This window comes from Zea mays, chromosome 9 (assembly GCF_902167145.1).
Source record: "Zea mays cultivar B73 chromosome 9, Zm-B73-REFERENCE-NAM-5.0, whole genome shotgun sequence".
Taxonomy (NCBI): Eukaryota; Viridiplantae; Streptophyta; class Magnoliopsida; order Poales; family Poaceae; genus Zea; species Zea mays.
The window spans coordinates 80,789,205-80,797,862 of NC_050104.1; the positions used below are offsets into that span (position 1 = coordinate 80,789,205).

At 41.9% G+C, this 8,658-nt stretch overlaps 1 long non-coding RNA gene across 1 annotated transcript; it reads left to right on the top strand.

The window, feature by feature from the left end:
* The first annotated feature begins 5,568 nt into the window (after positions 1-5,568).
* Positions 5,569-6,106, top strand: LOC118473359 (uncharacterized). Its single transcript, XR_004852682.1, has 2 exons — positions 5,569-5,691; positions 5,770-6,106. It is a non-coding gene; the product is annotated as an uncharacterized lncRNA (long non-coding RNA).
* Positions 6,107-8,658: the final 2,552 nt, after the last annotated feature.

The following is an 8,658-nucleotide window of genomic DNA, read 5'->3' on the forward strand; positions in this document are numbered from 1 at the left end:
GATGTTAGGTGCCCTTGTAGCAAGTGTCGGAACATTAATTTCCTTGACAGGAGGACTATGTCGATACATATTTGCAAGAACGGTTATATGCCAGGCTATGAGGTGTGGGTGCACCACGGTGAGGACCCACCTCCTCGTATTGTATCGGAAGTTCAGTCACATGAAGAGGAGGACTACGATAGGATGGAAGAGATGCTTGACGATGTACGCCATGAGCTTCTAACCGTCGATTCGGAGAACCCCGGTCAACCCACCGAGTTTGAGGATCCAGCTACACCTGAGGTTCAGAAGTTCTTCGCGCTCCTTAAAGCTGCCGAAGAGCCGTTGCATGAGCACACAAAAGTGACCGTCCTTGTATTTGTGACTCGACTTATGGCTATTAAGTCTAAGTTTGCATTCTCAAACAACTGTTACAAGGAACTTTTGAACTTGATCAGTGATGTACTTCCGGAGAATCACAAGATGCCAAAGGACATGTATCAGTCTAAAAAGCTCTTATCTGGCCTCGGTATGGACTACGAAAAAATCGATGTCTGTGAAAATAATTGTATGCTTTTCTGGAAGGAGACCGCAGGTGAGAAGAAGTGTACTGTATGTGGTGAGCGTAGATTCGTTGAGGTTGAAAACGACGATGGTTTGATCGTGACTATGAAGATTGCACGTAAGCAGCTTCGTTACATGCCTCTCATACCTCGGTTGAAACGTTTGTTCATCTCCAAGAATACAACCAGACACATGAGGTGGCACAAAGAAGGGGTACGTGAGAATCCAAATGTCATGGTGCACCCAGCTGATATAGATGCATGGAAGGCACTAGATGCTTTTGATTCTAGCTTTGCTGATGAAGTGCGGAATGTCCGCTTCGGTTTGGCAACAGATGGTTTCTCGCCATTCAATCTAACTGCAACGTCGTACTCATGTTGGCCCGTCTTTGCTGTTCCATACAACCTTCCACCAGCTCTTTGCATGAAATATGAATTTATTTTCTTGTGTCTTATAATACCTGGTCCGGATCATCCTGGAACAAAGATCGATGTGATGATGAGACCCCTGATTGAAGAATTGAAAATTTTGTGGGAAGGAGTCGAGGCGTACGATTGTTACAAGAAACAGAAGTTCAACTTGAGAGCCACGTTTTTATGGTCTATTCATGATTTTATGGCTTATGGTATCTTTGCTGGATGGAGTTGTCATAGGATTTTGACATGTCCTATATGCGTTGAAGACACTTTATGCTTTCGACTAAAGTTTGGTGGAAAGATATGTTACTTCGATTGCCATAGATGTTTTTTGCCAGAGGATCACCCGTTCAGGTTCGATAGGAACGCTTTTAAAAAGGACACGATTGTGACGAGGGGACCACCCAAGCGTCTAAGTGGTCCAGAGATTCTCGCGAGACTTAATGATTTGAAACTAAACGAACATGGAAATCGTTTTGAAGGTTATGGAACCGAGCATAATTGGACTCACAAATGTGGTCTATGGGAACTCCCTTATAAGAAAGCCTTGATTCTAATGCATAACATTGATGTCATGCACCAGGAACGAAATATGGGTGAAAGCATTATCAGCACTTGCATGAATATCACTGACAAAACAAAAGACAACCCTAAGGCAAGGAAAGACTTGGCCTTAATCTGTAGAAGACCAACTATGGAGATAGGAGAGAATCAGAAGAAGCCACGTGCTCCTTTCAGTATTAAACCTAAAAGGAAGAAACAATTGATGAAATGGTTGAAAAACTTAAAGTTCCCAGATGGTTACGCCGCGGGCTTTAGAAGGTCTGTGAATTTGAAGACGGGCAAGTTTTCTGGGTTGAAGAGTCATGACTACCACATAATAATGGAAAGACTCCTTCCTGTTATGTTTCGTGGTTTTGTAAAAAATGATGTCTGGAAAGCATTAGCGGAGCTAAGCTACTTTTATAGACATCTTTGTGCCAAAGAAATAAAGAAAGAGATGATGGAGAAGCTTGAGCAAGAAATACCGATTTTGGTATGCAAACTTGAAAAAATATTTCCACCAGGTTTCTTCAATCCGATGCAACATCTACTTGTTCGCCTACCATACGAAGCTAAGGTAGGAGGTCCTGTGCAATATAGATGGATGTATCACATCGAAAGGACACTAAAGAAGCTACGTGCAATGGTTGGTAATAAGATACGAGTTGAAGGGTGCATCGCTGAAGAATTCAAATACAAAGAGATAGCATCGTTCACGGGCCTGTACTTTGCAGAGGAACACAATGTCAATGCCCATACGTTGCGGTATCATGTCGATGAGCCCCCTATTAGTGATATTGAAATTTTTCAATGGAGGGGCAAAACTGTAGGACCCAGCACAACATACTGTTTCACCAACGACGAATGGAAGACTGCTTTACTCTACATGTATAACAACATGGAAGAGATGAGTCAGTTTCTCCTGTAAGTGTAAACTTTATTTTAGTCATTGCCGCTAGAATTTTTGTTGTGATACTAAAAGGTTTGTTTCCTTGTACTAACAGGGAATTTGATTCTCAAAATTGCATCTCTGGCTGTGAACGTGACCAGATTCGTCGAGAGGGAAAAGATGGGGGACTTAATTTCTTGTGTTGGTTTCGAGATTATGTAGATAAAAATGACAATATACACCCGGACCTTCGACAATTATCCCTAGGAGCAGTAACTGGCAGACGTTATGGTCGGTATGATGTCAATGGTTTTAGATTCCGTTCCACAAGGTTCGAAGATGATCATCCTCTAGCAGCCACGACAAACTCCGGAGTTGTAACTAGAGCTGTCGATGATGAAGGGAAGGTGACTAATTATTATGGAGTCATTAATGATATAATCGAGTACAAGTTTTTTGGAGATAAACAACTCAAAGTGGTGTTCTTCGATTGTGATTGGTTTTCTCCAAATACAACGCGAGAAAATCAATATGGCATGGTGGAAGTCAAACACAACGATAGATTAAAAGGCCATGACACTATAATCCTTGCCCACCAATGCGAGCAGGTGTATTATATGACATATCCATCTAAGAAAAATGGTTTGGTTGATTGGAGGGTAGTGTACAAAGTTAATCCTCGTGAACGACTATATGCTCCTGGTGGTGCTGGTTATGTTGAAAGTCAAATCGAGCAGGAAGTGGGGGCTGCTGAGATTTTCCAAGACGAAGAACTTACAAGCACGTTTAATGTACAAACTGAAATGTTGGAAGAATCTTTATTAGGCGATCAAAATGATGTAGAGGTTCCTCCAAAAAGAAAACGAGTGACGAGAAAGAAGAAAGCTACTTGGCGTCCATTAAATCGACGAAAGCAACTAGATCCTGATTTTGATTACGGTTACGATTGACGAGTATGGATCATGATTTTATTGCATATTTTATGATTTTATTGCATATTTTATTATTTTATTGTCGATTTATGTACTAACTTGTTTTTGTTAAAATAGGATGTCAAAGAAAATGAAGTCTTTAGCTCGTAGTTTGCTTGGGTCGAGGAGTAGCTCGAGGAGCAGCTCGAGGGGTGAGGATTCAGTTTTTCAGGGCACAAGTTCTACCATGAGCAGACGGAGAGCGCTGGCAGAACATTTGCCTCCACAAGATGTAAGTTAGTTGTTAAATTACATTATTTGAGTTACTTAATATTGTATGATGTAAGTTATTTGTTTCATAGGATGCTGAAATTGAGGAACCAGTGGTAGAGGATCATGCAAGAGATGATGTTGAAGATGATGGTGGAGATAATGTGGGAGATGATGCTGGAGACGACGCTGGTGGGGATTCTGGGGCTGGGGATTCTGGGGCTGGTGGAGATTCTGCAGCTGGGTCTGGAACTTCTCGAGTTAAGAGAACGAGGAAGCTGCATTTTGTTGGACCACCTCCAGAGCTTCCACCCGAATCTCGGGTTTTGATAAAGCCTAGTGGAAAGTGAGTGACATATCTTTGCTTAAATGTTATTGAAAGTTATGTTTTAATTTCTACATTGATTTCTGTTTGCAGGACTTGGATCGACGACTCGTTCACAGGCACAGGACACTACAGGCAGGTGAACATGGTTCTTGGTAATCTTGTTCGTCTGCACTGGCCTGGTCTTGTGACTTTGCCTACTGGCGAGTCTGTCCCCGCCACCACTTGGGAGCATTATCGCTATGGTGTCTGTAGAACGTTTGGCAACACACAGGCACTAGTTTGGGATGCATTCTGGGTATGACTTGTTTATACTATTTTAGTTATTCCATATATGTTTGCTTTTATGATAACACTATGTTTTTTGCAGAAACGGTACAAGTTGCCGGACGATGGATCATATGATATGAACGCTCGTTACGTGTTTGAGTATAACACGAACGATGTCGTTGCAGATGCAATGTACTATGCATGAATTCAGGCTATAAAGGCATGGTACAGAGCAAATGCTGATGATCGACCGATGCCAAATACCAAGGCCGAGTGGTCATCAATTTACTTGACGGAGGAGCAATACCTAGAGGTAAACAGGTTGTTGCCTCTCATATCGCACGAAGCCATGTATTTGCTAGCTTTATTTAAAAAATTTTATGTAGGTGTCGGTGCCGTGGATGGCCACCCGATCAGACGGTTATCGGGCATTGTGCAGATGGTGGGCTTCCTCTGAGTTTCGTGCCATTTCCGAAAGGAACAGGGGAAACCGTGGAACTGAGTCGTTCCACAACTACGGCGGTGATGGTCATGTGCGCTTGGCTAAGCGAATGGTAAGTCACAGTTTGTCGTAACTTTGAATCACATAGAAATGTGTCAATATAACTTTTATGTACAGGAAGTCAAATCCGGCCGTACGCCCACGGATGTGGAGGTGTATATGCAAGGGCATAGGGGTTCTGATCCTCAGAATCCTGATGTGTTATGCACTCAGACGGCCACCGACCGTCTAGTGAGTTTTTGAAACTCTATTATGTGTTTAATATTGTTTGCAATGGCATAGGGGTTATGCACTTATATTTGATATTGTTTGCCTCCAGGCTTCGTATGGGCAGGAGATGGTTCAACGCCATGGGGAGGAGTACGATTGGAGGAGCCAGCCAATCGACCCTCAGGCAGCATATGCTAGCGCAGGAGGACAAGCCCATGGACGGTGAGATTATTTGATTTGGTTTTCAAAATTGTCATCATATGCTTGCGATTCAACTGAGCCATGAGTTACTATACTAAGTGCATGGTTCACTCTTGTAGGTTGGGTATTTTTGATTCTACGATTGATTCCAGAGAGCTGAGACGCCATGGACGACAATCCACATCGTCGTCTTCACAGTCGTCCCGTTCACGATCCGCAGCCCATGAGATAGAGCTTGCAGTATTGCGTCAACAGGCAGAGTACCATCAATCAGTCTTGAGGGAACAATTGGAGTACCAGAGGCAACAATCTGAATACCAGAGACAACAAGCCGAGTACCAGAAGAAGAGGGAGGAGTATTATGCAAGCCTCCAGGCCCAAAATCAAGCTCTTCTCTCGGTAAGTTGAAGTAACATTTTGTAGCTTATTTTGCAAAACACTTGATGTGTATCTTGTTTGCTCAACAATGACTTGTATATAATTTGTAGCAACTAGCCCAACAAGCGGGCGTCCCGATGCCGACATATGGGATGCCGCCTCCGGACTTTGCACTGCCAATGCCAATGTTGGCGCCTCCACCTCCGCCTCTGCCTCCGTCACAATTCCCTATGGTATGTACACATATGCGTGTGTGACATATTCACATATGCGTGCGTGAGTGGTTACTATTTCATGTGCTTGTGTTATAGGGATTTCAGACACCACCCGCTTCAGTTGCCGCACCTGGAGATGGGTCTGGTCAAGACGACACAACACATTCGTGGGTGAACAATCTTTTCAACACGCATAGTCCAGCCGGAGGAGGTGGCGATGGATATGAGTGATAATGATGTAAAACACTTGTTGCAACCTTTCATGTGAAAGCCTATCCGTCGAATAATGTTCATTTTGGATTTTGGACAACTATGTTTATGTAAACACTTGTTGCAACCATTTGGAACTATGTCGTTATGTTAAATTTGTGAATGTGAATGCTTATGTGATTATATTTGTGAATGTGTATACTTATGTGAGTATATTTGTGAATGTGAATGTGTATATGTGTATGAAATTTGTTTTGTATTTGCAAATGTCAGATTTTTTAAATTTCAGAATTTTGTGCAATTTCTGAAAAATGTTATGTCTGACGGCTTAATGTAGGCCGTCGGACATAAGGTGTATGTTATGTCCGACGGCTTAAAACCGTCGGACATAAGTTATATGTTATGTCCGACGGCTTTAAACCGTCGGACATAACAGCAGTGGGCCCAGGCGGCGGGTAAAACGGTTACGACATCTTATCTCCGACGGCCCGATGGGGCCGTCGGACATAACTTATGTCCGATGGCGGCCGTCGGACATAATGCTATTTCCGACGCATTATCCTCGACGGCTTAAAACCGTCGGAGATAGGTTAATGACGTCGGACATAACCTATCTCTGACGGTCTGAATCTTATGTCCGACGGCTTTAGCCGTCGGAAATTTCTTCGTTTACTGTAGTGCATCTCAGAATTTCTTCTCTCTTTCGCTTGAGCTTCTTTGGGTCTTGTGTCTTGGACATTTGCTGAGTATTTATTGAGCTTTCTTGAGTCTTCTAGGTCTTCATTTGAGATGTTGCATCCTTAGAGCCTCAGTTCAATCCACTTTGCATCTTGTAAACTTCAAAACACAAACACTTGAAGAACATTAGCCTACAAGTTTATGTTGATCATCAAACACCAAAATTCTTAATCAAATGGGTCGGGTCCATTTTCCTTACACATGTAAATGACATCACCATCCTTTCTTCTTGGATAATTTTGGTTCTTATATTGCTATGTTGTGGTTACAAAGTTGAAGACAACTTAGCTGCCTCGGTGGTGGAAACTTGCTTGGCAAACTCAACCCGATCTACCCAACTCTTGTGTCTGCACATAGCGATGTCATGCCCATACTTGTTGCACTTATAGCATATTATCTTTGTTCTTGTTTTTCCCTTGTCAGTCTTGGTCACAAGACTTTTTTTCCGTATGTTGGGATTGGGAGCAAACACTGTTAAACCTTCTCAAACTTATTCACCATTATAGCATGATTATCTTGAGAAGGTTGTGCTTTCTCCATACCCCTCAATCAGATTACATCTCTTGTTAATAATGTATCCACACCTTCCTTGAGCTCTACATTTTTAGTGGCATGACTATCACAAATTTCTACAAGTATATGCTAAATGATAGTTTGGCTTACTTGGGAGCAACACTTCAATACAACAGACAAGGCACAACTAGTTTGTAACTTTCTATCACTTGTGGTTTTGGCCATAAGCGATGAATGATCGACGGTGATGATGAGTCTTCAGCTAGCATTGAAAACCAACGATGATAATAGCTAGGTTATCACTGACCGGCGGTAACACGAACCTCCAGTGGTGATCATTTTTAAAATTCCAAAACAGGCCAAAAATTGTTTTAATTCCTAAAGTCATAAGTCATGCAAACTTTCATGCAAAAAATTGAACATGTGACGTATATCTATATGGCATATCAATTCTCCTACTATTTACTTTTAAAAATTTTAGAATGAATATTTAGAACCCTAATCGACATCGCATGAAAAGAAATCATCGTTGTAAGTCGAGATCTACAATTTGGTTTTGATATAGTGGTTTTGCCAACTGATGTTATTTGAGAAATTTGAATTTTGAATTATGAGAACTTGAGAAGTATTTTAGGACCTCAAAGATTGAGAAATTTGAATTTTAAATTTTTATGATAATTTTGGGATGATGACCAATTTTGAAGTTATGAATCGCTACACACACACGTTCAGACACCTGTCTAAATGCAAGATATCGCCTCTGTCGGCACCTCAGTGGCACGTCACCATCACTAGCTAGAATGCACTGTTTGTAGAAACGTCACCGGACAAGGCCCTTAATTTTTGCGTGATACAGTATCAATAATGCAACCAGTAATAATTTGCCCTTCTGGTTACTGCATGCAGGGCTGGGCATTGATCAAGAGTACGTACGTACTTGTTGTTGGGTGCACTAACCACCGTTTCCTGAGATCCATGCATGCAGGGGTTCGTTCAATATGATTAATCAACTGATATAATTAATTAATAGTGCATCATGATTGATCTCTCACCTGTTATGTCTTAACTTGGTTCAGCAATCAGCAGTATCACATTGCATTATTTTTATTCCCCGTCGACTGCTGCATCCAGGTGTAAAACCGTGTTATTGCAATAAGCACTTCCACTGTGGCTGGCCTGTGGGCTGTGGCCTGTGCGTGCATATGCATGGATGGATGTCATGATTCGTGGTCTGTGCACACAGAAAGTACTACCAGCAAGAGGACGTGCACGTCGATGACCCTGTCGATCGATCTATATTCCTCCGATCTAGCTAGGTGATCATTGCGTGCATTGTTGATTAGATGCTGTTTGGTAGAGCTCCTGAAGCTGTTTTCCCACTAACACCACCGGAACGGACAGTGGCGTATCTATAATTTTATTTAAAGGTATATCGTTTAAAGAAAATTATGCATATAATTTGATAAACTTATTTAATTTAATGTTATTTAGTAGCACATGCCATATACAGCATACCCGGTGGCT